We start from the raw sequence: 27,020 nt of genomic DNA, 5'->3' as shown, positions 1-27,020 counted from the left end.
CCTCCTGTAGCTCCAAGTTCAGGCGAGGCAGTAGAATGCTGTGTGAGCCCAAAGGTCACCCAGGGAGGCTGTGGCAGACCATGGCATCGAACCCAGCTCTCCTGGGTGTCATTAACATAAGGACGACTTGGTGATGCTTCTCTCTTACAGAGAAGTGCCAGATTTTTAAATTTTTTTTTTAATAAGAAGACGTAAAAATACTTGAAGCTGCTGGACCCTGAGTGTTAGGTTGAATAATCCTGTGCCTGAAGAGCACACAAGCATCTCTGAAACCTGGCCTCAGGTTTTAAGAGCTGACTGATCATGGGTAGAGTTGGAAGTCTGCTTTCTGACTCTGTTGGGGAATCTGGTACCTCCAAAGGCATTCTGGAATTCCTTGGTTTTGTTTTCTTTGGTGTTGTTTTTTACTTTCCTTGTTTGCTGTACATATAAAGGTTAAGGCTAACAGCCCTTGGCTGACCTCGTGCTACCAAAATAGTAAGTGTTGGGTTCCTCCATAGCAACCAGTGAGCATTGTATTGTGAATGGGTCTACAGCTCCCAGGATGTCATACAATGCAATTTTGTTTGCCCTGTTGGGTCCAGGTACTATCAAATGATAATATTTACTCTTCCACTTCAAAGAGTTTTCATTAGTGGCTACGATAAAGAGGTATCATGGAAAAGACCTGACTGCTGAGAAAGGGTCCCTGGTATTGCTGTTGTGTTGTACTCTCCATTAGTTATTTATGTGCCTTTGAGAGGGAGTTGGTGCTCTCTTGAACAAAAGACTCAAGGGCTGGTTGTTACCTTGTCTCAACAGCTGGCTTAACTGAATTATTCATGGAAAGGGAAAGGTGGAACCACCAAAATTAATAGTCAGTTTAACCATATTAATACATGGTTGATTCCCTGGAAAGTGGCCCTGTAGCAAAATCTTCACAAACTTCAGGCAGTGTGGTTTGGTAGCGATTACCAGCTGTGAGCATAGGTGGGAAATTACTGGTACAGATATGGGAGCCATCAGAATAACTGAGATTGGGGGTGGAGGGAGGATAAACCGTAAGAGTCAAGGCTTTGTATCCCTCACAGAGTGTTAAATAGAAATTGACAGATTTTACGGTCATGTAAAGATTTGTGCAGGCTTCTCTTATGGTAATAGTGGTGGTCATTGCCCACCCTAGCCTTCCTGAGATGTTACCCTCATGTTACTATGGCTGTTTGTTCTTTTCTGTTGTTCACATGGTTTAGCTGATGGTGTTTTACAGACCAACCTTTATTCATGTCAGTAGTAAGCCTTACTTCTCTGTTTTTAGCCCCCTTACCTTTGTTCTTTCTTCTTACACCTGCTTTCCAAACCTTCCAGTTCTGTGGGAGTGCCACTTACAAAACCGTTGCTATCCCATGTGTGCATTTTGGGGGGAGGAGGGAGGCACAAGTAAGGTGGTCTTTGCGGGCTAAGGTGACCCTCTGCTTTATTTGCTAAGCTTAATAGTCCCTGCAGACTCAATCCTGTCGAGGTACTCCAGCCTTTTGCACACCGTTCCCTTCTGCGGGTGGGTGCTACCTGGCTGTGACTATTTGCAGAAGCATCCCTTTCTCTCATCCTTTCTGGTTTATTTACCCCCATTAAGAACTTCCTGGGCTTGCGATTTCTGCCTTCACAAACACTGCCCAGCATAGTGAGGCTTTGGTCTAGGCAATACAGGATACAAGTATCATGGCTACTGCCATTGACTTCTTCGAACCGGGTATGCTCTGCCGGTCTTGCAAATTTGTTTTTGCTGGCATCCATGGGCTAGCCCTATCAGTGTCTGCTCAGGGGAAAACAAGGCATTGGCGTGGGCTCTGCCAGCTCAGCCAGGGCCTGTGAGCTACCCTTGCAGGTGTGTGCCACAGTACCGCGCTGGGGGTGCCCTCTGAGGGCAGGATCTTGATGTACAAGATCTCTTGCAAGAATGTGGAAACCTCTCATGTGTCTGGGGAAAACTTACGTTGGTTTGGGTTGAGGCTGGAGTCTACCATGCCATGTTAACGTAGCCAGCATTCTTCTGGGTCCTCTGAGGTCTGCTCTTGACTGCTGCTGTGGGAATAGGTTTTTTTGGGGGTAGAATTGATCCTGTCACTGAGTTCAGTGGAATAAGGAACAGATCACATTCCTGGTTCTGGGTATTCCCTTCAGACCTTGCAAAGCATCTTATAACTCAAGACTGCCCAGTAGGACACAGCTAATTGGCGACATGCCTTTATTAGAACAATTAAATGGAGCGTTTAAAATGTATCCATCATCTTCTAGTCAGCCAGATCTAGCTGACTTGCACAATTTTTGTTGGTGCTGTTGAAGACAGGCTAGAGATTTCATTAGCATTATAAATATAGTCTGTGGCACCTGTTTCACATTTATACTGTATTTAGAAATGCATATAACCTGAGGTATTGTGTTGCAGAACAAGCAGAATATGAGGGTATCTGTGTTTTGACACGTATCTAGTAGCAGATAGTGGAATCTGCAGTAACCTATCCAAATGTGAACCTATATTGATGTTTTCTACAGTGTGCAATCATGTAAAGGTTTGTGTATATCTGCAAAGTGTAATAGTATACTTAATTGTTGCATAAACAGACGAGGCTTTATGCACGAAACTATGTACTGAAGCTTTTCATTTGATACAGAAAAAGCCACACTTAACCTAGAGCAAACTGCTTCTGACTAGCTCATTGTTAGTGTTGAGGTGTTGAGCTTTCAGTTTTAAATAGAAGCATTCTCTCCTAATATGTCAACAGGGTGAAAACTTGGAATTTTTTTTTTTTTTTGAGGCTCAAGCGTGAGGAATATATAATTATACTTGCGCTACTTTGTATTAACCATTTAAAATGCCAAAGTTCCCTGCCAATTACAAAAAGAAAAATGCTAAAAGCTTGTTGTTTCTCTTTCCCCCTCTTGTGATACAGATGTGACTTAATGGCATACAGCAATTATGTGCATACAAGGGGTTATATTTTATGAGAATTAAATCTTATTGTAACCCCCACGCGAAGCACGCCTGTGGGAAATGATTAGCACAGGTGGTTGTTATAGTTGCACATTGCAGTTTGTAACTGAGAGGATCTTAGAGCATTTGGTTGGCAATTGTTTGTGGAGTTTTTGTTATAGCATCAGACACTTGCATGATGATAAGGATTGTCTCAAAAATCACTAATATTGACTTTTTTTTTTTTAACTTTAAGCTTTTTCTTAGGCTGTATTTTCAGAAGGGCATCAGACAAAGTTCTAGCGTAGAAGTTTATGGCATCATACTCCCTCCCTGTTTATCAGAATTTGTGTGAAATCTGGCTGCCTTGAGTTCAAGACTGTGGTATCTTCTGGCTTCAATGGGACACTAACCTCGCAGATATCTGACAAAAAACGATCGTTAAGTTTAATTGAAGAGTTGCTATATTTATGAGTATCAATTTATATTGTGTGTGAATAATCAACTGAATGCTAATAGCTATAGTCTCAAGCTGGCGATTATAGATTTGTTAGTATGGGATTTCAAAAATTCTGAATAGAGCCTTTAAACCAAGAGGTAATTTGAATGTGTAGACATGAATAGCTGCTTGGGCATGTTGTGAATGGGTCAGGAAGTAAGGATACTATTTTAAATGCTGGAGATGGATAGCACTGATGTTGTTAGGTGGTTTATATTCTGGACTGTCCCCTAGCTAAAAAGTCTGTGCTTCTGAGTATAAGGAATTGATAAATTCTGGTTTAGCACAGTGTGTTTATGAAGAGGGAAGGAAAGGACTTGCATTCAGAGTACAGTTTTGTTTTCTTTTTTCCCCACAAATTTCCTGAGACTCTATGTCATTTTTTGCTTGCATAATGTTGAATTAGCCTTTTTTATTTCCGAGGTATTCAGTAGTCAAAGACTTGACTAATAATTATTAATAATGAAGAAAGCCCTGAAACTGGTCTAGTGAAAACTAGGTTCCTGTTAGCTTGTAGCTACTTTAGAAACATTCCCAGTAGAGACAGGACAGTAATGAACCCTTCCTCAAAGCTTAGCAAGTGGCAGAATAATGGAATTTCATTTCCGTCCAGACCTTTAATTTGTGAACAAGCACGGCCAGTCTGTATGGTGACTTAATTCACTGTGCAAAAAATCTCAGGCACCTAATCATTTCATCCCAACTCATTGTAATGCAGATAGGATTATTGCATTAGAAATGTGATTTTAAATGGCCTGAGGCAGTAATTTGTCAGCATTTGGAAGGATTAACTCCATTAAAGTTTAGGCAACAACAACCATTCTTTTGTGTTGCATCACAGGTCACAATACCAAACATTTAGCATAACTCATTCTTACAATTGTATGTTTCCTGGCAAATTGGGAAACCACAAGCTACTTCGCTTGCCCTGGAATTACAGCTGCTTACAGAGGTCCAGAGGAGACAAATGGATATGCCTTCACCTCTGACGAATTAATGTAAACCCTTTTTTAGAAGCAGCTGGAAGTCTTGCTCTCTTGCTGCTGCAATCCACAGTGTCAACATGTGAACTGATATAAATATTTCTTTCAAGCTTGCAAATGTCTTCGAGGTAAGGATGAAGATACTGTATACTAAAGACTGCTTTTTAGGAGGCTGTCAAAACTGTTAGCTCTGTAGCTTTCTCCATGGATTAAAAGGCTCGCCATTACTGAGTGCCCTGGAAATTAGGAACAGGCCTATGATTATACTTAGTGAATTGAGACTGTGGTGTTTTTCCTATCAGAAAAGAAAATACTTTTAGACTGTAGCCAGAGCTGTTGGGGTGGGGTGGGGTGGGGTGTGGGAGGGGGAAGTACTGACATTTTATCTGAAGTAAATCTCTAGGGAGGAGCAAAATTTTGATCAAATTGTTTGGTGGTTCTTTTTGTGTGTTTGTTTGTTTTTTTTTGTTTGTTTGTTTTTTTGACAGAGACTTGGCTGTTCATTCAGAAATACACAGTCAATGCTTAGTCTGTAGCTGGCCTTTTCATGCCAGGCTATTAAGTGACAAAGTCCCTTCAAGGTGCTTTATATGGGCCATGCCATTAATGCTGCACCGATCTCTAAAACCACCTCATATCTTTAGATAGTCTTATTATTTTTTTAGTAGTAAATGTTGCAACATCCGTAGCAATCTTGTATAACAAGCTTAGGATTCTGGCGTATAATTTTGGAAGGGGAGGAGGATGAAAGGTAGTCCATGCTGAATTTCCCAGACAGTGTTAGAAAATATGTCCCATGTTACCAGTATGGGCCATCGGCATGTAATGGGATTCACGCCTGCATCAGCAGATTATTAGAACGTTGCAGTGCTGTGTACGTAGGGTTGAAAGACACTGCAGTTTTGCCACATCAGCAGCACATAGCCTTTGACATCATATAATTGGGGTGCTTCCAAGCACTGAACTTGCAGCCCGCCACCGCAATAAACTTGACTGTCATGCTCTACATAATGATGTAGTAGGAACTGCAGTGTTTTGTGACATGTGGTCTGCATGTCAAAAGTGTGAGAGATGTTCTAAGTTAAATTGCTTAAATTGCTAGCTTAGATCTTAGGAAAGTGTCATGTTGTAGCTTGAAAGGCATGTATATTAATAAAATGTGAGGAATACAAGCATATGGGCTTTCCCCTGCCACTGGATAAATAATTCCTAGTCCACATTATTTGTTGCTGAAGCTGCAATTCAAGAACTTTGCAGAAAAGGAGATTGCCCATTTACTTTGAATTAAGCAAGCTGTAGTATGTAATAACACCCTGATAAAGTAGTATCCTAAGAGTGGAAAGTTCTAGAAGTATCTTTCACAGCCTTTCCCATTATTGGACCAAATTTTAGTTGCATTGTGAACCTGATGGAAGTCACAACAATTAAGGTATTGCTCTTCTAGAAAGCAGTGCTAAAGTAATAACTGCAAGCAGTCTGCTGCAGTCGCACATTGAAATGCTGCTTTTCTTTGGAAGCTTCAGCTTGCACGTTTGAAAGACATGACAATGTTTCATTGAACAGCTTCTGTTAACATGGGGTGGTAATTGGAGCAACGTTCTTTTAGATGATCACACTGTGGCTGCATCCGTATTCGTAGGTTTACGGAACTCAAATCCCCAATGACTTATGTTGTCCAAATTTATTTTCAATTGTCTTCTGTGCAACCTTCCTCCATTAATCCAGGGTTTAAAAAAAAATAAATAATGAAGCTACTGAGAACTGTGTTTAGATCTCTGGTTTTGAAATCTGAAATATATAATCGGACACCTTCTTGGTACAGTTGTAATATCTTGTAGCAACTACAACCAGAATATGCAAATACTTATGCTTCTTTTCTCTCCACTCCCCTCTTCAGATGATATTACAGTATAGCTTATCATGTTTTGATGAGAATGTTTCTGAGGTTTCTCCAAGTAGAAGCATAGACCAACACAAGATACTTAATAGGGCAGGGGAATGTTAACTGGACCGTTCTGAGTTTGGGATGGAGGCTGTTGAAAAGATCCTGCAAGAAATGTCAAATACTGAAAACTCCTTTCCTTGTATAACATGAACTGTTGCTGGTTACTTATGAAAACAGCAAAGAAGTCAGGAGGGGGAGAGAGAAGAGTCCGGACCTGAACGTTCTCAGTCTGAGAACACGAAATTGGCCCTAGTGAGGGGATTCTGACTTCAGTGAAAGCATCAGGATTTCATCTGGGCCACAGCTCTACCTATCATAGATCTCTAACCAGGGAATACTTGCATGCATTTAAAGCAGCAGTTAGACATGCTGTTCGGGCTGAGCAGGGCTAAGACATCCTGGCCCCTTGAAGGTCGTAAGTGAGCATCCCTGCAGGTCTCCGCTGTGAATACATGGTGGTTGCTCCCTGCCTTAGTTCTTATCAAAATGATAGATAGTTCAAACACTTTCAATTGTGCTGCTTTCTAAACTCAGATCCTTTTGATTGAAAGGTCAGGGAGTGACGAGATGTGCTATTACAACAGCAGATGCGAGGAGCCAGTGATCTCTGATGAGAAAGGTACTGATGAGAGCAGCACAATGCATCCAACCGTAACCTCAGCTGTAACTAGTACAGAATATAGGGATTACTTTTTAATTACTTTATGAAAGAGAAAGTAAAGGAAAATACGATACCAGCTATACAAAAGAATCAGTTTTAAGAAATTGGTATGTTCAATTACAGCTCAGATTTATTGTTATGGTATCAGAATTCAATATATTTTATTTGAAATAATACAGTGCAGTAGAGCTGTTAAAATCTACTTGCCATTCCAGCATTGGTGTGCTGCTTAAAATTTATTTTCATCTTCAACTATATTCAGTTTTAGTTGTCACTAAGACCTGCTATTCTGTTCAATCTGTACTATTAAATCATATAGTCTATGGTTGCATTTCTTATATATTGTAAAATATTCTGTTTTCTGGGAGGGAAGAAAGAAGATTTCAGTCTGAAGAAACCTTCAGACTGGTTTCCTTTTCTCAGCTTTCCTCTGAAACTGTATTTGGCAGTAGTCTTTGTGCAAAAAAAAAAAAAAAAATTAAAAAAAAGATTGCCAAGGAATTTCTGTTTGAGAGACCTGAGGGAACTGATGGGGTATTAAGTTGGACTTGGTCTACAATTCATGATGAACACTAAAGAATTCCCTCTCCTCTGAAGGAACTGGACACTTCTAGATTCACGTAAGTAAATCCTGTGTTGGTATAAGATTTTTGTATTGCATATTTAAACTTGTCCTGCCTTCCCATTAAAAAAAGTAGAGCTGAGTCCGCTCACTTTGTTGCCCTACGAGTAGGAGAACTTAACTTGCAGGCCGTATGGTGTCTGCTTTGTTAGTGGCTGGTTAATGATCTTATTCAATGGATTTGGTGATTCAGGAAAAGAGCATCAAATGCCTTTTAAAAATTATTTTATTCTAGTAAAAAAATACTGCAAGCCAATGTGAGTGTGGCTCTGGAAAACATTTTAAATTTCTTGCTGGTGGTGTGTGTCAGAGGAACTGTGTATGCTGGAGATAGGGTATCTGTATCCAGTGCAATTTGACTGTAAAGCATCCATCCAGCTCTAGTGTCTGAGGAAAATCTTAAATTGGGAATACAGTCTAAGTGTTTTGGCTTCCAAATAACCTTCAAATGGAACTTGCTTTATATGTATTTGTTTTTCACAAATGTGTTTTGACCTGCAGATTTTCTGTGATCAATTAATAACAAACCTCTACTCTAACATATTTCACCATGCCCCCTAAATCATAAATACTTTGATGTGATTGTTTATTTGCACCTGAGTATTCATAACAGCTTCTCTATTCCATGGACTTGCATGGGAACAAAATTCTACTCACATGAATGTTTGGGGAAAAGCAAATGAAAAGAGACTTTGACATCCACCACAGTAAATATTTTCTTTTTCTGAAGAAAAAGTGAAAAGTCAGTAGTTTGGGGGTTTCAACTTTGTTCAAAACTGTCTGAGCAGACCCACCTCAGCAGTGGAATTAATTTTCCCCAAGTTGTGTGTATTTCATTCACTCTTTCTCTCCCACCCTCATAATTAACTTAAGATAAATGAGTATTCAGGAATACAGTCCCTCAATTTCTGTGGGCCGCTCTGTGGTTCTGTTGGGAATTGCCCATTCCTTTTGTCATAGGCGTACTTGAAGATATGAAAGAGATTCCTACAGTGCTGAAGAAGATGGTTGCTCTGGAGTCCTTTGCTAAAAGTGGGGCAGAACTTGGCCTTGGCATGTTTCTCTTCTGGCTTCTGTAAGTGTCACTTGGGCAATCTCCTGTTTTACCAAAGCCAAACTTGGACTTGATTATGCTGAAGTTATTCAGGAGAGTGGGCTTCTGCCTTCTAACCGATAGCCTGAATGATTGTATGCTACTAATTCGATTGGACAGTTTTATTTTTCTGTGCCTCTTAGCTAAATAAACCTCTGACCTGCTGAAAGAATTACCCGTTTACTCCATCCACCTGATGGACTCCAGCAGAAAGCCTAGTGGGCAATAAGGTAGGCTTGGCTTTAAGCAGGCGCTGAACAGCAAGAATAGAAGTCATTACTCTTCATTTCTCTATTAGTTTCACTGCTCATTTAATAGTGCCAGGCAAAGAAAAACATTAATATCCTATTCAGCAGCCAAATGCACCAAATTGGGAGTTGTGACTCGTGTGTTTTCCTCTCTTCTAATGGTATCATTAAAATTTAACAAGTCCTCTAAATCATGTTAGTATTCCCAGGGTTAATATTGCTGAAATTGCTGGCAGTGTTCCCACAGGAAGAGTTAACAGTGGCTGAGGCTGTGCGGCTGGCATTTGTTGCTCGGAGGGAGGTGTGGGGACTGGAGAAGCCCTGGCACCAGCAAGGCACAATGAAGTCTTTGGTGACAGGGGGCATTTGCAATACACATACATATTCTTCCCTATTCACCTCTCCCTTTTCACTCCCTCCCCCCTTTTTGCTCCCCACTAGTCCTAAAACTGTCATTTCAGCTCATACTCGTTAGAGTTCTAATGGAAATTCTTGACAATAAGCCTGCATACATGTGAAACTAGCAGGAAGGCATACAAGTGTGCTAGTGTGCTAGTCGGTGCGAGTGTCAGATTTAAAAGATTGTTAGACTGTAGATGGCTTTTACTGGAGGTCGAGAAGGCTAACAAAGTGGGAGATGCAATTAAAATGGTATTTGTAAGAAAGGAATAGCTAGCTGTCTGGGCAGACTGAACGTGGGGAAATGATGGGTAGCTGGAAGGCCATTAGTGATGGCTTTGTAAGCAGTTCTGCAGCATGGGTGGTAAGCCTAAATCCAGAGCTGCTCTTTTAGCATGCCTAATAAGACTTCCTTTTTTACTCTGTGTCAAATCCATTTTTGAATAATGGATTTGACAAAAATTCTGTGGATTTTGGTATAGATTTAGAGGTGGCAGAAGTTGTGGTGGGTGGTGTGGGTCAGAGAAGAAACTGGCTTAAAGGAGCTTTTGGGTACACTATCCCATCACCATGAAAACAAGGCTCTGCAAGATTTTGCAGAGTTAGTTTTTGTAAAGTCATTGATTCAGTGTTCCTGCAAAGAGGCTGTTTGAAGAATATGAGATGGGGCAGGCAGTTCATTGAAATGCGTTCACATTTTAAATGAACAGATGGGATCTGGTTCTTGTAAGTTCTTGATGAGAGTTCTGATATTAAAAAATAAATAAATCTTTTCAGAATTGCCTTCCCCACTGCAATCATCTTTAATTGTTAGAGGTATTTGATCACATCTCTCACTTATCCTTTTCTTGGCCGGTGAACTCTTGGGTGTTTGCCTTCAACATCACCGTTAACAATTTTTAAAGTTGCAAGGGCTGAGGGTAGGCACTTACAGCAGATTGGCCAGTACATTTTGGTGTCCAAAAAGACATAAGCTGCTGTGAAAATAGGAAAGACCTACTACAAGGAGAAGTACAGGGCTTTGAGAGGAAGACAGACAATGGAGACAGAAATGAAGTGGGGGATGAAGTGTGCTTTGGCTGGTCCAGGCAGCAAAGGAACAGTGCTTCTATGGGAAAGGTGGCACACTGGGGAAACAGGGAGAAGAAGCGCGTGATAAACCAGAGTCCTTTAAAAGGCTGAGCTCGCTGCTGATGTCTTTAAAGCTTTACAGAAATAATTTATATGAAGGCTGTGTTTTGTTTTGGGTTGGTTTTTTTGTTGTTCTTTTTAAAAAACCATCCCTATAATTTTTTATCTGTCGATCTCTCTCAAAACAGAAACCAGCAAGCAGCTGGAAGAGTAGAAGGCAGTGAAAGCAAAATTGCCTTTGGTTTAATGCACCTCAGCATTTATCATTCTGAAATGAGGTTTTCCGAAGACTAAGGTACTGGTGCACCCTGCGATCTAAGGGTGTAACTAGATTTTCTTTCTTACATCCAATTTGTTTCTCTTTTGTTTACCAGTCACAAAGACCTGTATGTTCCATACTTGAGACTTGGTGTAAAATAGGGACTCAACACATTGCACTAACAGTTTCAGCCAACATAGCAAATACATGACATACATTTTAGTGCTTCAGCAATAGTTATGAATTCAGCTTGGCTTCTCCTTTCCCTGTGCCTGTCTGTGAAGGAAAAAAATGTTTGATTTCCAGATTATTTTGAATTCTTATAGTGTTGAGCTTACTAATTCTGTAGTATTATAATACTGGACACTCTAAGGGTGTGCTATTAAATAGTAGTACTTGTTCCTAATACTTTAAAAAGAGAATAGAAAAGACTTAAGGTGTGAGAGGAGAGCTAAAGGTGGAGGGGTATATATGAAGGCTGAATGTACTGGCACTGATGGCTCTAAATGAAGCACTTCACAGATTGAAGTACTTTAAATTGCCAACCTTCTTTGTCAGTCCTAGTTACTTAGTTCTTTCTAGCTTGGTCTGCCACTGTCTTGCCTGTTTAATATTCCACTTAAGTATAACAAGAGATGAAACATCCAAGATGCCCGTATCCTCCAGGAATCAGCTCTGCTGATGTTAATACTTGTGTTAGCTGTTTATAAGCAATGAGCTAAACAGGCGTATAAAGAGGAGGGGGAGAAGAGGAAGGAAAACTGTTGTGACTTCTCTTAATTTGCTGTTCTTCTCAGCAGCAAAGGAAATAAATTTGGTCCCTTTCCTACTCCAAATGCGTGCACTTTAGATAATAGGAATCGTTTCAATAAGCACACACTGCTAAGGCCCAGATAAGGGCTATTTCTGTGCCTGAAATATCAAGGACCAGGGTGTGCTATGTGGGAAGCTGGTGTGGAATCATGCTGCTGAGGAAGCAGTGTGTAGTAATGCGCATGGGTGACACTGATAAATGGCTTCTCTAAGCAAGCATCTGCAGCAAATTGTCAGACTGAGACTTCCCAGCGTACCCTAGACCTCTGCATGAATGAAATCTCTGTTGTGCCATTATTTACCCACCTCCATATGAAATGAGAGGATAGGATTCATTGCTTCAGTGCAGCTTTTATATGAATTTGCCCTCTTTGTGTACACATATATGTGTATGTGTGTATATACTTCTTTTTCTGCACTGCTTTCTGCAGCAATGGCTGCAGAACTCCCAGTGTCCTCTCACTGATTAGCCATACAGCTTTTTGAAATTGGACAAAATGGCTTTCAGGGTAAAGGACAGGTCTTTTACTTCTGGAAGCCTAAAACGAAATGTGTTCTATGTATTCTGTTCTTTGGCCAGACACATGTATAATTAGGGTAAGTAATCAGCATGGTTTGGTTTTAGTTGTTTTATTTTGTTGTGGTGGTTTTAGTAAAGGTTGTGGTGGCTGGGAAAGAAAAGGGAAAGGTCTTGGATTCTTTCTTTTCCTTTTTGAAGAATCATGATTACTGTCTTCAAAAGGCAGCGAGACAGCCTGAAAATCTATTTTGCACTGAAGTAAAGCCTCTCATCTTTTCCTTGTTACCACTGGACATCACTGATTCATGGAATGAATTGGATTTGCTCTTTGCCTTTCTTCAATATGTATTTTTTTGACTACTTTGAGGCGATGTTCATTGAAACTGAAACTCTGGTAACTTAAGCTTTGATGGAAAGGTCTCTTGAGATCAGGGTAGAATTTCTGGCCAACCTCAAAAAAACCCAATGTTTGGTAGTTAGCGTATACTCCCAGTACATAAAGATCTGGATAAATTCCCTACTCTTCTTAATTCCAGCCAATACATTAGACTTCAGGGCTCTGAGAAATGAACTTCTGTGGGTTTAGCTGCAAGGCTATAAAGTGGTAACCTATGACAGAGTAGCAGAATGGTAACACTGTGTATCAGGGCAGAAGGATTTACCATGCACGCATAATTTAGCTACCAGATTACACTAACAAGCACCCTAGCTGAAGTTTGCCTTCACTGGCAATGTAAATAAATCCGATAGGGAGTTTGGGTGCAGCTGAGGTGAGGATATATGTCCTGTTGCACCACCCTGCTGTGGTGTTGATGGCTGTGCACAGCTGTCTGCTCCACCCTGCTGCTGCACCTCTCTTGAATTGTTCCTTGACTACTGGAGCACTGGTCTTCTTGCTATTTTACCCTTTGCCCTCAGGCTATTTCTGTCTGTCTTGCTGGCTTTTTGTAAAAAGCTTTAATATTTGCTTGTGATGTGGAATGGGACTTTCCCCACAGAAGTTTCCATAGGAAAAGACCTTTTTTAATCACTCAGTGGAAGAGGACAGATGCTCCTAGAGGTAGAATCGAGTGGTTTGTAACACTTAGATGCCGCTTCAAGTCACAGGACTTCACACAGTTGCAAATATTCACATTAATGTGCCCATTACTGGAGTACATGCATGGATCTCATCTCAGTAAAATGTCTGCTGCTTCTGCTTTTACAGCTGAGGAGAGGAGATACAGGATAACTTGGTGAACTAATTAGTTGCATAAAATGGAGTCCAAGTTTCTTACGTGCTTGTGCTCTTGACTAATGGGCTTTTCCCTTTCTTGCTAATGTTGCCCATCTCATTCTGCAGCAGCTTTTATATGCTGGCTCAGCACTGGCTCTTCTGACTCTGTGCAGAGAGGAAGAAGGGAGTTGTGGTTTGCATTTCAAAGCTGTCGGCCTTAAAGGGATTGGAATATGGCAGTTGAATATACGGTAACTAATTACCCAGTTATGACAAAAAGTCTTTTAGAAAGACCTTGACTTCTGATTCTCTGATTGGTACCAGAAGCTGGCTGTTAGTTTAACCAAAAAAGAAAGAAAAAAAAAAAAAGCTGATGGGGTTGGGTGTTTTTTGTAATTTTCTTTCAAGAGAGTGTTTATTAATTCTCTTTCTTTTCTCCTCCTACCTTGGACAGTTCATATCTATGAATAATTTAATTGTCCTTGGCTGTCTGCTGTTGTGAATGGCATGCTGTTAGGCATTCTGGATTCATGTGGTATTTGTTAATGTTTGTTTTGTATTCTGTCTGCCTTTCCAGAGATCAAATGGATGATGCAAGGCCTGACAACATATAAATGCTATTAAACTGTATCTGAAAGAACAGAAAGGGGGCCTTCGTCATTTCATTAGTTAGAACATTAATTGCAATAGATTGTTCAGTGTTTTTCTTGCCTGAGGAGAATAAATGTTTATGTGAAAGCATTTTTCTACTTTTTGAAAAGTTTGTCTTGAAAATATGTCTAGAATTTATAAGTAACAATTTGTACTGGCTTACACGATATCTTAAATGTGTTCCCTCTCTTTCCTATCCCCAGACATTCTTTGTTACTGTGATTATTCACAAGGTTTAAACTGCAGAAATACCAGTTTTCAGATTTTAATTGTCTTCCTCTTCATTAAGGATTGTATTGCTTTCACTGCTGTTGTCATGATGCTTGTCAAGCAAAGAAAATAACTTTTTTCTGTTTACATTCTTTCTGATCCAAACATAAGCATCATTATTAGTATTTACAAACACCTATTTAGAATCCTGTCTGTAATCCTCATGAGGTTGAGACCCAGAGAACAGTAGGCAGAAAGTGCACCCCAAGCTAGTCTGTTGTCTGCAGTTTTACCAGGTGAATGGGAAACCAGGCTAATGCTTCACTGCAGTTCCATAGAGTGATCTCAGGGGTGAAAGTCCTTTCTGAGAAAACTTCATCTTTCAGAAAAACCATGCTAAGAACAAGAAATAATAACATTTGCTATCATGGATAAATCACTTAATGCCTGCTTTCCTGCCGGCTGTTACATTAATAGTAACTTTTTAAGGTAACATTGAAATTTTTCAGCATCCACAATTTGAGTATATGCTACTGCTCTAACAGCCTCCACTTCTGTAGATATTTTGGCCAAGTTCCTCAAAGCTATTTGTCTTCTTGTGTTTCTTGTGATGCCTACCAGAGTCCCGTACATGTTGCTAGGCTTCATAAAAAGTGTTGCATAGCTCTGTAGGTACCAGAGGGCCTCTTGAAGTGCTTCTGATGCTGGGTGCACCTAATGCAGAGGAGTAACTTTCTGTAAGGGTGTCCCCACTGTTGCTGGATTGCAGGTATGTGCTTGCTTTGCTTGGCCAATGCCTTGAGAGTCCAGTCCTTTAGCTCTTGTTCCTGGATGTCAGCCAAGTGGCTGTGGATTCTGAGAGTGGGCATCAGTGCTGCAATGTCTCTTGAGGCAGGCATGTTTGGAGACACTGTTCTCATTTTGGGCAGTGCTGGATGTGCTGCCTCTTTGTCTGTGGAATGACTTGTTAGTCTGCCTTTAATTTGAACCATCTGTGGTAACCTGCATGCCCTGTTATAATACTGTTTTTATGTCAGACCTCCAGCAGCATGCTGTGAGTGAGCTGGAGGCCAGCATGAGAATTAAGGTAGAAAATCCACTGGAAACATATTGCAGTGCATGTACAATTAACTGCAAAATAATTATGTTCACTATAAACTGTACATCCTGCACCAGATTCCATTCTTGTTTTTATTCTGGCAACTGTAGTGACTCCAGTGAAATTACAGGGTGTAAAACAAGGGTGCAATGTATCTGTAGGTGTTCCAGTATTTGTTAGAGGCCTCCCCTGTGTTGGGTGAAGCAATATTGGAGTTTGTGCTTCCCTTCATCATTGCCTGTTGAAGGATCCTGTCAGGCAGTCTGAGGCTTGTTAGCGCGACCAAAACATGGAGTTGCTAATTGGCTACAGCCCTATGCTTGCTTTATATATTGCTGTTTCTCTTCCTGTAACCAGCAAACGCACTGTACACCTCTTTCCCTTAAAAAACTTCTATGCTGTTTTAACCTCTCTACCCCATTTTCTGCTCTCCTTTGATAATTTTCTTTTCCCTAACTAATGACTCACCTGGATAGGATTGCCGCTGGCTCTGTGATTATAGCAATTAACTCTAACCCTAAGGAAGCTCTGTTGCCTGGTAGCCAGGGTCTACAGGAGCTGGTAAACCAGAACGGATCAGACTTTTCTTTTCCTTCATTTTAATCTTGTTATTGATTAGGAAGGAGAGAAAACTTACTGTGAAGGATCATGTCAATTTTCAGGTTGGCTAAGTTATTCCAAATTCTGTTGACTTGATTTTTCAGAGTTGCTGTGAATTCCTTACAACTTATAGCAAACCGCAAAGGCTTTGGTGGTTCTGTAAACAGGGCTTCTTAAGCCTGGCCTAAAGGAGCTGAGAACTACAACTGGAATCACTGTCATAAGAAATTTTAATTCCACATGCTAGACCTGATTTTTTTTATAGTGGTGTTTAGCCAAGCCTCGGTATTGTCTTTCATTTGGTGGTAGAGAATCATGAAAATACAGTTTTAAGTGAAGTTAGGGCCTTTGGAATACATTATTGTCTTTAGCAAGCTTGCTCGCACATTAATGACTAAAAGCAGATGTGTAAGCAAGAGTTTTGAATATTGAACAAAATGGGAGTGAGCAGTGTGTATGCAGGTATCTCAAAGCAGGCCTCACTCTGGGTGCCAGGTGTTATCAAAGAGCACCTCTCAACCAACATCGGAGGTGATAATGTGAACAAGCCGTCTGAATTGGAGTGACATTGCACAATTAAATCTTTATAAGGCTAACCACAGCCTGCTGAATTGACTGCATGAAAGTAAATGTAGATCTACCTACAAATAAACACAGGGCTAATAAAGCTACAATTTGTTTTTGTACCCTCATCACCCCTTTTAATCATCCTTTTACCAAATGTCATCACAGATGGAAAATTCAAACTGAGTTCACCAATCCAATTCTGTGGAAGTGGAAAGGTGCATGATATGCCAGTGTAGCTCCCCTGAGCTGGAGTGCTGCCAGGCTTGGTGGTAGATGTTTTAGGTTGGAAGGAACTCCTGGAAGTTACCTAGTCCAGCCTCCTCTTCAAATCTGGGTGGACTTCAGTGTTGGCCCAGCTTGTTCTGGGGCTCGTGCAATGAGCACCTCCAAGGCCAGAGGTTCTACAGCCTCTCTGGGCCCCTGTTGCCTTGCTTCTGCAGTCCTACCCTCTCAAGTGCACATTCTTGCCCTGTCTCTTGTGCCAGCACTTACTTTCCTGACCTTGTGTTGAGCTTGTTAGGGAGCTAACCTGGCAAAACCAACCCCTCTCCCAAACCCCTGGTACTAGCAATGCCTGAAATGTTACTCAGTAAATCAGACCTTGTTTCACCTGTGTTCTTCAGTCTGGAGTTATTTGTGTTTTCTAGAGCCAAATATCTACACCCAGCTGAGTAATTAAGACATGAACTGCTCATCTGACATCAGAATATTTGTAAACATTATGACTACGTATAGCCACAGGCAAATGACTTTTTCCCCCCACAGTTCATGACTGCATGATGAAAAAATGTACTTGTAACTAGAGGGGAAAAAGCCAGCCTTTTCATATACTGCAGTCTTAGTTATTACACTTCTGTTAGCATTCCTCATATTTTTTTTGGTAGGTGACAGAAAAATGGGCAGAGATGCCAATTTATTTAAGAGAATGCCTACCCTTAGAACTAGTCTGAGGGCAGTGAATTTAGTATGACAATGCAAGCAGAGAGACAAGTACAGTATTGACAGTAGTAACAGTCTAAATGTAGTGTTTCATGCTCTGCTTATGTGTGGCCATGAGTGACCACTTGCAGTGAAAAATAGTGGATTAAATACCATCTAATTGAAGAAGGTTGGTAACAACAGGAAAGGTGCTTGAAAACCGTAAATGCATCTTACAGACACATTTGTGTTCCCCCTGCACAGACTGAAAAGATATGATTTAACCCTGCTGAGACTGAGGTGTTTGTACTGGGCTGCCCTGCTGTCTGTCTCCTTAACGCTCAGTCCAATGTGGAAGGTTTCTGCAGCTGTACAACATGGAGAACTTCTACCTTGAGCTGTTTTTAAGTGACGAAACATATACTGCAGGGCTCTCTGCATTTGGAGGGAGTGTGGCAGCAAGGGCATGGGGCTCTTCTTGGCCCTGTATTTCTGGTCAGCACAGGCCATGAGCTGTTAAGCTCCTCTGAGACATGTGCCTTAGGTGTTCAGTATTCTCCTTCACCCCTGCCATGCTGCCTATGAGCAGAGAGGAATATCTACTTAATGAATCAAACACTGTATCTGCATTGCAACATAACAAATTTATATTTGACTGAGCGCTTGCAATTATAACAGAAATTCAGCATCAATTCTTAATCTGCAGTCACTGAAAGTTTCTGCCGTATCCCTTTGGTGTTCAGCAAGGCTGAAAACTGTGAGGTCTGGATTGCTAACTGGAAAGTTTCAGTGGCTCAGCAATTTATGTTCAAAATATGGATGGACATGTATTGTGAAAGATGGGGACTTTTGCTAAAGCAAGATGGAATTTAACTCATCTGCATTTTAATTATAAGGAGGTTACTGAAAAAACAACTTATTAGCCACAAAATAACACATCCTGGTAATACCAGTTTCTCCCTAGTTTGTGAGTTTATTGTGGGATACCACTGTACTTCTCAAAATTATATCCTGGGCACTTTACTGTGCTTCAAACCTTAATTTTGTTATAGCTGTCCAGTAGCCACAGACCTTAAAGCCAATCTTGTGGTCCTGTAGGCTAAGATTTCTCTACTGAAGCTCATGGTGTGGGAGCAGATAGGAAGAGAAACTGGATTTCCGTCCTTTTGTGGCTGTTGTGCTGTTAATTCACTTTTTTTCCACCACAGCTGAATGAAGAGAAAGAACTCATTGCAGGTTCCCTGGCTGTGACTACTGATCATACTTCGGGGTTTAATACAAATACAGGGCTGATTCTACCTGTTACAGGTATTTCAACAAGTTCAAGGAATCCTAGGAGTAGAGTAAACATTGCTTGATTTCTCTTGCGTCATCCACTGCCCTTTTGTTAATACTTCTGCCCCATATACCCAGTGTCTCTGTCTCATGTCTCAGTCCTTTTTGGAATTGTAGCTATTTTGACAAGCTTACAAAAAACCCCACAAGTTCCTTTGCAGAAGCTTCTTGGTAAAAATAAATCTATACCTCTAATTGTCAAATTTTAAAGAGATGGTGGGACTAATCTCAGACCCAGGTGCCAGACCCCAAGCAAGTGTGCTTTTGAATTCACGTGGTTCTGAGCTTGCTCTACCCTCTCCATTCCAAGGAGCAAATCTGAGAGCTCACTTATTGTAACTATCTCTTGGGTCAAAATAGTAACTATGGACTGACAAGGGAGAAATGAACCCAAACAATGTCTTTTCCTCTCTAATTGGAGATGGATGTGCCTGCAGTGGTGGGAGCACTGATGTGGTAGAGGAATATGGGTGCTAGATACCTGTTTTCTACCTGGGCATATCCTCTAGAGGCTGGTTGCCTGGGTTTGCTGGCAGAATTGACTAGTGGTGTGCTGGTTCCACAGGTAGCTGCTGTCCTGCACTGTGGGAGCTTGTCAAGCTTGAGGGATGGGAAGAGAAAAGGCCAGGGAAGAGGGGAGGGGGGAAAAAACCACACAATTTTTTTTCATTGCTGTCAGTTTCTAACGTCCTCTGAGCTGCCTACTTGTACCGATGAGAATCATACTCAATAGGAACCTTCCCATGTTCAGACAGTTTAACTATTCAAATTGCATTAAGACTTTTTTTAAATATCTGGACTTAGTTCTAGTAATAAATAATTAGTTCAGTTTTAAAATTGCACTCAATTCACAAATATTAATGAATTATCCTCCAGCTTTTTGTCTGCCCTGGGGGATATATGACTGGAGATCAAAGGTACAGAGGAGTGAAATGACTTGTTGCAGTCACAGGGAGCCTAATGGTTCGATTCCCAGGACCTGTGTTTTAATGACAGAAAGCAATGTGGCACAGTGAATAGTTGCTAACTTTCTATGTAGAAGCTGTAACTCTCTTTCAGTAGCATAGACAAATCATATGGCCTTAAACAAACTGTGCTACCTACAAGTTATTTTTACCATTGTTTATTTGCCTTCTTTGCTCTGACTCCTTTCTCTCTCTACTAAGACTGTAAATTCTCATTGGGAAAAAGATGTCTGTCTTTGTACAGTGCATGGCATAAGGGAACTTGATTTTTTTTTTTAGTTGTTTTTTTAGCTGTTGCCTCAAAGTACTACCAGCCTGTGAAACATAAAACAATAAATGCAGAAACAGATTTTCTATGTGTTACATTCTTTCAGGTTTTACTTTCTTTAATGCATTTTTGCATTTCTACTTTAGCTCCGTGGATGTCCGTAGTGCCCTAGACTGCCATAAAACTTTATATTCTACATACCTGCATACAAAATTACTTTCTCCAGTTTAGTTGCTGCTGTTTTACAAATGAAATGCTCAAACAGCAGCCTCTTCCACCCTCTCTTGCTTACCTTCCTCATATTTTGGATTACAGAACAAGGTAGATTCTGTTTTGCTAGTCATGGTCTGTGTTTGTTTCTTTTCTTTTTATATACTGCATGTAAATACATGGCAAATTTGAATTAACCTCAACTGTAATTTACTGTTGGACCAGGACTGACTTCATCCTACTGTATCTTTTAAGAAAGAAGTATGTGTTAATGTCACAGACACATCTTCCCTCTAAAGGCTCTGTAGTTTTAAGCAGCCTGGTTGCCTGTGTAATGCTTGCTGACACTCAGAACTCTGTCTTCTAATTGTAGCAGGGGAAAATATAACCCCTGTCAGAGTCAGTGGTGGGTCAATGGAGAACAAAGGCAGTAATCAATCCAAGGCCTAATTAAAGGCAGTGGTGCCAGGAAATGATAGGGAATTCAACAGCCTGACACTCAAACTTCCCTAATTGGGCTAGCATTCGTTATAACTGCCCTGTGCCCCACTCCATATTGCCCCATCTATAATAGCAGTATCTCACTCTGTTTAGTGTTTTGTTTTGCTCTCGAGTTCAAGGCAGAGATGGATAGAGGGATCCATTAGCAGTGATTGGTGTAGCTTTATACTCCTTCACTTTTATTTTTTTTGTAAAAGCTCAGTTGCTGCATGATGTTTATAAGCAAGTTGATACTCTCATAAAAATAGATGGTATGGCTAAGAGAGGAACACGCTGAGGCTGCTGCTGTTCTCATGTTCTTCAAAGGACAGAGCAAATAAGGGAAATAGTACTTTTGGATAGAGAGGATGACTTTGGTTCATTAACAATTTCATTTGAAGTGTTGGGGTTTCTACTTCTTCATGAGATTAAAAGGAACTCCCTCTGAAGAACTTCAGGGCAGAAGAGGCGCTTAAACAGCAAGTTGTGACCAAGAAACAAAACTGTTGTAACTGTATGATAAAGTGTAGCAGTTGCCACAGCAATCTGAGAAAAATCCTACAAAGCAGTTAAGAGTTCTCTATAAGTGTAAATACAATAAATATCTGTTAGCTTAAGCTGTGCAATACATTCTAGTTAAATAACATTTAACTAAAGTTCTGTCACTTCTGCAGGAAAGGATTCTGCAGAGTATCTTAAGCGTAGAAAAGAAATCCTGATGGATTCTTCAGTAGCTTTGCAGAGAAATGTGTTTTGAGCATCAGAATAATTTGTTGTACTTCTGTGGAAACTTCCCCTCCCACACTTGATATTTTCCTGTCTATTGGAGATTTCTGTACAATAGTGGGAAATAGTTAATTCTTTCTGAATTTGATGATGAGAAAAAACTGCTTGGGAATGAAGTGGAATGGGTGTCTGGAAAAAGAATGGCAAGATCTAACCTTTTTCTCTTGTTTTTTGGACATGAAGATCTACAGCTGGGGACAAGGAGAAGAGAAAATTGTGGGTGCTGAACTGCAGCATGACAATGAGCTGATGTACAGTTGATAGCACCATGCAGGATTTGATTCTGAAATTTTGCAACTGTATCACTTTTGTCATTCTGTCCTCAGCTATATAATAAGATGTCATAGTACAAGCTAGTCAACAATAATTAATTGCATGGACTTCAATGGAATGTTGCCCATGTAACATATACCAACATATTTTTGAAGGGCTGGGCCGTAGGCTGGTCTGTGGCATTAGTGTGTGCCTGGTAGCAGGGTGGCGAGACATCAGCCTCCCTGTGTGCCAGCTGCCCATCAGTATCAGTGAAACATATGCCTGTTCAGGTTGCTTAGTAATGTTGAATGCCATGTATAGTGGAGACAGATATGTTTCCCTGTAAACATAATGAGTTGAGATATTTTTGTTTTCTTTTCAGAGAAATTGCAGGAATATAACCACATCTATCTAGTTAGTCACTGACATAGTTGAGTGAGCTACCCTATGACTCTTATTCCCAGGTATTTTTTAATTGAGAGTTGGATGTCACTAACTAAAGGGATTCTTCACTGTGAAGTGGAAAGACCATTATAAAACAGTATTTAAAATACAGAGAAATGCAAGCTACACTATTTGTGTTAATAGCACTTTTAAAATCTCAGAGCCATATAAATGTTTCAAGAAGAATTTAATTTTGTATGTAGGTGAAACATATCTGAGAGAACTAGATAGTCTCTGGACACAAATGAAGTCAGGTCTCTATAGTCTTTTTGCCATGTCCACTGCACCTGGCTGCAGAATGAACTCTGTAGATGAAAGAGTATTGAAGGAAGCACTGAATAACTTTTTTTGTTTTGTGGTAGCAACTAGCGTTGATGACACTTCTAAACACTTTTAAATTATGCAAATCTTAAAGCAACAGAGCAATTCTCACCTTTACCAACAAATTTGAGCAGAGTTGTTCTCTAGTACCTAATCACAATAATGAAAATTAATCCAAGTTTGAACTTCAAACCATTTGAATAATAACCAATAAACACAAATAATGAGCGAGCTTTCTGTATATATTGGAAACAGTGTTTCTTTGTATGTTACTTTAAAAACTTGGAAATGTGTCTGTTGCCTGTTATAAGAGGTGTGGAAAATTCTCCACAGACTTGCCTGTCTCCTAAGCTGCCCAGCCTTCTGCAAATTATGTACCTTGCAAAGAAGCATTATTAATTCCAGTGGGCTAGCCTGTGGCACAGTTCAAATCTGTTTATAATCTTTCAGCACTCTGATATTGCCTACACCCCTAACAAGAAGGATCAGAGGCATGCAGACAGGGAGAGATAGACCCACATTTCAGTGTGATAAGTATTTTGAAAAAAGAACAGCAACTGCTTCCTGTTGAACTTCTGTTGTTTAACTCAGTCTAGTGGTATAGGAGTTCTATAATTTTTCACAAGTAAAAAAATGTGAATAAACAGATCTACCCAACCAGCCAGTTCTTAAGAGATGGGATTGCAGGTGTTTTTGAATCTACAGGATATTCTGATTCACTAAGTTCTTCGTCAGATCCTTTTCACTAAAGAAGAGTAAAGAATTTTTTAGGGGGGAACCAACCCCAAAATGTAGTGAAATCATATAAGTTGTATCCCAGGCTGTCAAAGGCTGGTACATCGGTGTTTATCTTAGACTGATGAGTTCATTAGTATCTTTTTGTGTACTCTAATAGGTTGCCATGTATTAGGACTAAATAGTGTATTTGTGCTGCCAACAAGATATTTAACCACAGATCTAGCTGAGTAGCAAGTTTCTTTGAGCAGAAGGACCAGCTAAATTCAGGACTCTTTCTAGCTGGCAGGTCAATAATACAGCTCTGCTTCTATCTGGCAAGATAAGTTCTCCCAGCCTCATTCCATTTTTCCTTAGTGCAGTGTGTAGCGATGGATTTGAATCACAAGGCTGGCTGATGTACCATATAGAATGCAGCACAAGATACCTGTCTGTTTAAATTCTCCTAAAGTTGGTGCAGAGAATAGCGCTGACTGGAGGAAAACAGGATGAGTAGTTCTTGGATAGACTTTAGAGGGCTTGTCAATGGCAAATGGAGAATTTTCTCTGGCTTTTGAGTGGATAGAGTACTTCTTCAATTGCAGCTGAGTTTCTCCAATGCAGTGGTTCAAAGGCATCCATATTATGATTAGTGCTTGTTATGATTTACAATCTCTACATGTGAATTAAATCAGAAAGCATTCTGATGGAGTGTGGCATTAAGAAGACCTGCTGTTGCAAAGAGACCATGTTGCTTTCTGCTGTTGCAAAGTCACCAATTGCACTTCAAATCGCACTTTAAGTATTTATGTGAATGGCTTGGGTCGTAACTGAATTTTCCATGGGCTAGTGGCTGTTTACCCCCCTTCTGCCCTGAGCGAAAGTGGTCAAGTGAGAAGCTTTCAGTGGCAGAATGTGTCAAGTGAAGCTCAGCACAGGACTGAGGCCTTTGCATGCCAGGACTTGACCTCATGCTGGACTTACATGTTGGAATGACATTCACACAGGGCTATTAACTTATGCCTACCTTCTTCTGAAATGTTCTTTTTGAGCTGGCATAACTGACAAAATTGGTATCTTCTTTCTCATGTGTATTCAGATTTTCACTACATGCCTCCTAACACATAGCCATCACTGAGCTTTCAAGCTCAGCTGATCTGATTCCAATAATATTTTTTTCCTTTCATTTGTTTGCCATTAAAAATCAGTATTTGCTGACACCTAACCAACATTCAAAGCTGAATTTCGCTGGTGTGAGCTATGCAGACTTGCTGCCTGTCAGACACAGTAGGCATTAATTAAAGGGAAATGACAGACTCCTTAACAATGTTGTTATATTTTCAAGGCCAAGCTTAATGTTATCTAGCGTGTTACATCAGATTATGTCATATTCATAATAGGTCAGGTTAGGAATAGAAAAAATACAGCTCATTGAAATTGTTTACAGAAGTTTGTACACAATGTCATGTTCTTTCTTGCTTCATTAGTACTAGTTGAGTTGTATCCTGCTTTCTTTTACCTTTTCATGCCTCTCAGACAGACTCCATCATGTTAGCTGTTGGATTTCATTATTTGCATCTCACACTAAATGCTAAATATCTGCAGAAAACAGAGTCCTATTATGGTGTACACCATGCACACACAAAAGAAAGGACCACTCTCTGCTCTTAAACAATAACAACATTTAAACAAAGCAGAAAGTCTGAGGGTGTCGCTCTGAGTATTTATTCTCTTGCTTGTGACATGGGAATACTGATTAACCATGTTACATCAGTAGTCATTCACCTAGAGAGCTTTCTGTTCTGGAAGATTAGGATTATAGTTCTAACACTTCTAAATGCTGCATAGCCCTAGAAAAGGGGTTACCAAACCCAGGACATGGTGTCTCCCTATGTTTCCAGAGCATACAAGAAGACCTGTAGAAGGATTTTAGGACTGAGGCCATGAGATAGAGATGGAAGTTTCACAGACTTGCCATGTAACTCTCTGCAAATTCCAATGCCTGAGTTTCACTGTCTGAAATACTACAAGCAAAGGACCCATTATACAAGGGTCACAAGAAACTTTAGCAGTTTTATGTTTTCTACAGAAATCTTAAGGTGAAAGGTGTTGTAAAACTTCAATGGGCTGTGGTTAAACAGTATTATTACTCTAATTTATCACCACAATTGTAACAACGTAAATGGATTTGATGATAAGTCACTGTGAATAATATGACATGGTAATAAAAAAACCCCTCTAAGTGGCAAACTGTAAACACAGCTGTTTATTCTACTCTTATTGTGGAAGCAAATGAGACAGAAAATGCCATTATTTTGATACAAACTTTCCTCCAAGTCTCTGACTTTCAATGGGGTAAGGTATTGGAGGGAAAGCAAATGTTTCCTCAAACATCTCCACTCCTTTTTCTCTTCCTCTAGGCAGCTGTTTTTATGACCATAGGGAAATTTTACCCTGCAAGGGTTATTCAACACCTGGGTCATTATAGCACTGACTTTTAGGATGTTTCTACCCAAAGGCAAAAGGAGGTAACTTTGGTAAATGACCTATAATTCTAGGTCTTGCATCTTTGCTCTGTGCTTAGTGCTCTCCTCTGTAGACATGAGTAGGAAGAAGCCCTTAGACTCAGAAATCAAAAGTGGTGAAATGCTCTCACAGGTTGTTACCTTGTTTTCAGATTGAAGTGGCAACACAATCAAACCCTTGTGTTTATATTGTGACAACCTTTTTTGGAGGCTTGTTCTTCAGTAAATAGTGTATATGGCTATAGCTCTGATCCTGCAAGCGACTGAACTGGCAGCTCTTGCCAATGTGTCTGTAAAGGTCAGTAGTAGTTTCTGGGTGTAGGTAAGTGGTTCTCATGCTGCAAGTGTGACTGGCAGCTTGACATGCCAGCAAGTGTTTTATCTGGCCTTCCCTCTTCCTTGCTGCAGTGCCTGGAGCTTACACAAGCGCAGTGTGCTTCTCTTGTCTTGCTGGCTCTGGGTCAGCTGTAATGTACGGGCTTCCCCATGAAGCACTGGGGGACTAGTTGCATCTGTTTTGTTGTTTGGTACCTCAGTAAGCTACATGGTGTATGGGATATTCATATGACACTAATGCACAAGCCCCCTCTGCTGCTTCTTGCTTTTGTGTGAACCAGTACATGGCATTTCAGCTAAATTCTGTGGTCATAGGAGCATGACTCTCTTCAAGAGTCATTTAAAATCCATGGTAGGATGACTGCTTGAGGAAACCCTGGATTTGTGAATAAGAACAGTTTGTTCTTACACAGGCACAGCTTGGTTCTTAATTCTCTGTGGTCACTTGACCTAGAGCAAAATAAGTGCAAAAGGGTGGAAATCATTATTCCATGTTTTGTTTGACACAGCCTGGTCCTAGTGAAAATCTGTAATGTGCAAGGCAACAGGGAGCACAGGATGCTCTCACCTTAACCTGATTCTGTCATCAGTGGTGTCGTGTAATTACGTCAGATTTTAATATTCAGACCTGCTGGATTTTCCATGTTATTTTCTGTCAAATATCTACAAAACAGGTGGGTTTTTTTGCCTGAAATCAGCACTGTCCTGAGCTTAATGCCTAGACTGCTGTTCAAATATGTTCACATGATATTTGAAAAAATTCTTAGGGCTTCAAAATAAGCTTTGCTTGGATGAGTATATCAGCATTTATTCTGGTGGATATACCTACAAAAGAAATAATTTGGAGGAAAGGACATGTGAGAAGGGGATGAGTTGCCTTTGCCTGTGCTGTTTAAAAGACTTTCAGATGAAATACGTTATCTATGTTGAAAACAGCATTAAGTGCTTTATTGCTGTTATGGTGTAGGCAGTAGTAGAAAGAAATCACACAGACTGG

At 40.3% G+C, this 27,020-nt stretch overlaps 1 protein-coding gene across 1 annotated transcript in view; it reads left to right on the top strand.

The window, feature by feature from the left end:
- Nucleotides 1–27,020, top strand: part of KIF26B (kinesin family member 26B) — a 313,880-nt gene that overhangs the window by 1,770 nt on the left and 285,090 nt on the right. The window lies entirely within an intron of this gene.

The sequence above is a fragment of the Strix aluco genome, chromosome 3, assembly GCF_031877795.1.
Source record: "Strix aluco isolate bStrAlu1 chromosome 3, bStrAlu1.hap1, whole genome shotgun sequence".
Classification (NCBI taxonomy): Eukaryota; Metazoa; Chordata; class Aves; order Strigiformes; family Strigidae; genus Strix; species Strix aluco.
The sequence above is the reverse complement of the archived record's forward strand: the minus strand, read 5'-3'. Positions and strand labels throughout refer to the sequence as shown.